The following is a 4,746-nucleotide window of genomic DNA, read 5'->3' as shown; positions in this document are numbered from 1 at the left end:
GAGATACAAGGTATTTCATGCTAAATCTGGAGATATAAGCACAAACCAGATCATTCTGAGCATTGCAGTCATCTTGATGAAGAAAGATGAAGAAGATAACAAGTCCAAAGTGAATTCCATATTTCTGATCAATCAGTTATGCAGATTGTAGAACCATTTGCGAGAAAAGAAATAACAGAGAAGTGAGTTTTGGTGGGAAGGTGAGTTCATTTTGAATATGTTGAGTTAGAGGTGTTTGTAAGTAGGCAATTAGATAGGTGGATCTGGTGCTCAGAATTAAGATCTAGGGTGAAGCCTTGGCTGGTGTGGCTCAGTTGATAGAAGCACCGTGCCATACACCAAAAGGTTGTGGGTTCGATTCCCTGTCAGTGCAGATACCAAGAATGGATAAAGAAACCTGGTGTAAAAGTCTATACTAAGGAAAGAATAGAAAAGAAGAGTTCTAATATCCAGCTCTAAAAGATTCCTACATTACACAATTGAATATAAGAGGGGTAACTGACCAGGGAGATTAAGAAGAAATGGCCAAAGAGAAAGGAAGCCTGGCAAGTGTGTTGTCATGGAGACCAAAGTAAGACAATGTTTCAGTAAATAAAGAATGGCCAACAATGTTGGATGCTGTTGAAAGGTCACCTAGAATGAGCTCTGACAAGAGCCTACTGGGTTTAACCACATGGAGATAATTGGTGACTTCAATGGAGCAGTAAAGGCCTTGGAACCGGGGGGTAGGGGGTGGAGTGGGGGGATCCAAATTAGAACAGGTTGTATATTGAGTGGATAGTGTGAGAAAAGAGATACTTCTTTCAAGAAGATTCTCTCCAAAGGAAAAAAGAGAAAGAGAGAGAGAGAGAGAGAGAGAGAGAGAGAGAGAGAGAGAGAGAGAGAATAGCTATAGGGTTTCTGAGGTTGACCGGGGTGTTTGGTTTGTTTTGTTTTCTTAAGCTGGACATTTTTGAGTTAAGCCTGTTTAAATACAGAAGGAGAAGGTCCATTTGCAAGAAAAAGATTGAGATACAGACGAGAGAGTGGATAATACAAAATTCAGTTGTAGTTAAAGAGAATAACCAATTCTGAACCGTTTTTTTTAGGTGTGTGCCAAGCCTGAAACATTTTAGGAGGCTTTCCCCTTCAGTTGTTTAACCAGGGCATGTATTTTCTCAGGCAGAAGGCACTAGCATCATTCGGATTTCTCCCTTGGTGGTTTATGGAAAATAACAGCACAGTCAACACAAAAACATTTGGGTCCCCTGAATGCCATTATCACACAATCAAAAGGAAATACAGATGATATGACTTAGGATGGTTCCACTTATGATTTTTCAACTTTACAATGGTGTGAAAGTGATTCGCATTCAGTAGAAATCATACTTCAAATTTTGACTCTGATCTTTTCCCAGGCTAGTGATATGTGGTAGGATACCGTCTCCCGATGCTGGGCAGTGACAATAAGTCATAGCTCAGCTCAGCCACACATGATCACTAGGGTAAACAACCAATACACTCGTCGTCGGCAGCCGTCCGTCTCGAGAGACGATGGTGTAGCTTCTTAAGAGTCTATCTGCACCGCCGAGAATGGCTGTGCAGTCCGACTCGGGAGTGACACGGTATCTGTCTCCTCCCGTGTTGAATCGACATCTTGCGATGACGCTGGAGTGTCCTCTCCAGTGAGCTGAAGCTACAGAGCCTGGGCAGGGTGATATGGAGGGTCTGCTGTTGCCCATGCAGCAGACCCCCCCTCTCTTCGCAGCTGAAGGGTCCAAGGGAAAGACGGAGTCAATACAGCTTGGCTTCAGGTGCGCCGCAGGAGTTGCCGGTGTTGACTACAACGTCAAACCGCCTTAGGAACTCCGGCTCCGGATTTTCTGTCGGGGTTTACTCCCTTAGCCTTTCCCCTGAAGAGGTATGCCGCAAGGCAGCGGAGGTTTTTTGGAGTCAGAGTCACTACAGCATTATAATAAAGGCATTTCAACTTAATGATATTATCAACTTAATAAGTTTATTGGGACCTAACCCCATCTTAAGTCAAGGAGCATCTGCACAGCACACTGTGGTATTTTATAAACTTTTCAGGCATATCCTTAGCTCAGGGCCTTTTTCACTTTTTGCTTCTTCTGGCTGATATTCTATTCCCCCAGATATCCTCACAGTTTGTTCCTTCACCTCCTTCAGGTCTTTTCTCAAATAGCACATCACCAGGGAGACCTCCCATAATCACTCTATTTAAAATAGCAAACCCGGCTCCTCAGGTGGACATCCCCGTCCCCCTTACCTGCTTAATATTTCTCCATATTGTAAACACTATACTTATTTCTTTTGTTTATTGTCTGTATTCCACTTCTTGAATGTAAAATCCACTAGGGCAAAGTTTTTGTCATTTCGTTCAATGCTCATTCCTGGCACAGAGAAGGTGCTCAATAAATATTTGTTGACTGAATGAATGAATTAACATCCCCACAGATACAGGCAGCAGTGCTAAGGTAGAAGCCCATCATTTGCATTGTAAATAATCATTCCCTGATAGTAAATATTAATAGTTGAGTCATATGTATCAAGTCAAAATGTTCAAGTAAAACAGTTTGAAACTAGTGCTTATCAATGTTCATGTGCTGATTAATGTAATGTGGATCATGGTAACATTCACTGGATCACTTTTTTTCTGAGGAAATGAGAGATAAGATGAACAATTCTAATTATTTCTCTGCAGTTGTGTCAAGACTCAAAGTTGTTATCTGAAGAGAAGATGAATAAATCCTGGCAGAAAAAGATTATTAGTTCAGGAGTTGTACCTTAGAAGTCTATAATTTCTGAGCCTGTAAACCTTAGTTTATAAACACAAAGGTAAGTCTGTTGTTTTAAGGGGCAAAATATAGGTGATATCAGAAGTAAAACATCTGCAGGAGTTTCCAGTTGTGTTCTATTCTCTATTAGGGAATTACCATGTGGCTTGAACTGATCCTGTATTCATTATTTTTATAATAGTGCTCAATAACAAATGATTCCAGTGACTACAATAAGCATCCCCCCCCCCCCACAGGTCTGCAAGTCTGCTGGGATGAATGACTCTACTTCAGGATGTGGCTTTCCTAGGCCTGTCTGAACAAGTCTATCTCACCCTGCTGAGTACATACAGAATTCTATGTTGACAGTTTTGTTTTGTTTTTGCACCTTCAAGTTGTCATTTTATTTTCTTTTGGTTTGCACAATTTCTAATGAGAAGTCTATAAAATTTATTATTATTGGTTCTGTGTGTATAATGTACCTTTGTCTCTAGCGGTTTTCAGGATTTTATCACTGTTTTTCACCAATATGATTATGATTTGGCCTGCTGTTTCCTTTATATGTAGCCTACTGGGGCTTCTTTGACCTTCTTGGATCTGTAGTTTATACGTTTCATTAAATTTGGAACACTTGGTCCATTACTTCTTCAAACATTTTTTTATTTACTTCATCCCATTTACAAGGCTGCAATTAGCCTCTTTTATATTGTCCTGTACGTCAATGGGGCTCTGCCTCATTTTTTTTCCAGCCTATTTTCTCTCTGTGTGCTATATTTTGGAGTTTCTCTTGCTATGTCTAAAAATTCACACTTCTTCTGGATTGCCTGATATGCTATTGATCCTCCAGAGATTCTTAAAATTTCAGATATTACATTTTTCATTTCCAGAAATTCTTTTTTTTTTCTCTTCTCTCCTACCATCTTTTCCATTAAGTCTTTAAGCATATTGAGTACCTTTATAGCAGGTGTTTAAAGCCCTTGTCTATTAATGCCATCATTTTTGTTCTTTCTGGATGTTTCTATTGACTGTATATTTTTCTATTCCTTGGCATGTCTATTAATTTTTGACTGAATACCTGATGTGTTGAATTTAACGTTGTTGAGTCCTGGATTTTGTCATAGCCTTTTAGAGGGAGTTAGACATATTCAATCAAGTCTCTCCACTCTGGCTGCAGGAACTCATAATTCCTAGTCCTGTGTGAGCTCTGAGAATTGTTTGGCTTACTGTTCCCCAATAATTGTTCTTTCCAGTCCTTGCGTTGTTTCTCATAACATATTCGGTGATTTTTATTCTGCTTAAGATTAAAAGGTACTCCCGTGTGGGTTTCTGAAGCTCTTTATCCATGTATTCCACCTCATAAATTCCAACCTACTTGATCTCCACAAACCCCCTAAACTTCAGTCCCAGCCCTCTCAACTCAGTACATCTGTCTTCTTAGTTTCCGGCGGTCTGAGTTCCTCTTCCTGCGCCTTAAACTGGATATTATTACCTCTAGGTGGAAAGCCAGGGTGAGAGAGGGGTCATCTTGTTTCTTTTCTGCCAGATAAACAGTCCAGAACTGCCAATTATCCGTTGTTTGAAAAGTTTCATATATTACGTTCAGTTTTTAATAAGTTCAGACCCATCAGACCCATTTCTTTTTTGTCCAGAAGAGGATGTCTTGATTATTTTGTTATTTGCTATGGTTAAAATTCACTTCTAAATGTGGTGCTCCCCGTTTTCCTTCTCAGAGAACGTCGATGAGATCATTTACTCGAGTGGTATCCTCTAACGGCTGGAGTCTAGACTCCTAACTTCAATAGCAGTCCGCGCTGCGTCCCGGGAGTGATCTGTTACCCCACTTTTCACCCGCCCGTGCCTCCCTCCCCGCTCCCTCCCCGCTCCCTCCCCGCTCCCTCCCAACCCGCGTGCGTCAGCACAGGCTTTGGCATTCCGTGCGCGCTGCCCCACTGCGCCTGCGCGGCGTGTA

The sequence above is a fragment of the Furipterus horrens genome, unplaced genomic scaffold, assembly GCF_987537825.1.
Source record: "Furipterus horrens unplaced genomic scaffold, mFurHor1.1.pri manual_scaffold_12, whole genome shotgun sequence".
In the NCBI taxonomy this organism is placed as follows: Eukaryota; Metazoa; Chordata; class Mammalia; order Chiroptera; family Furipteridae; genus Furipterus; species Furipterus horrens.
The sequence above is the reverse complement of the archived record's forward strand: the minus strand, read 5'-3'. Positions refer to the sequence as shown.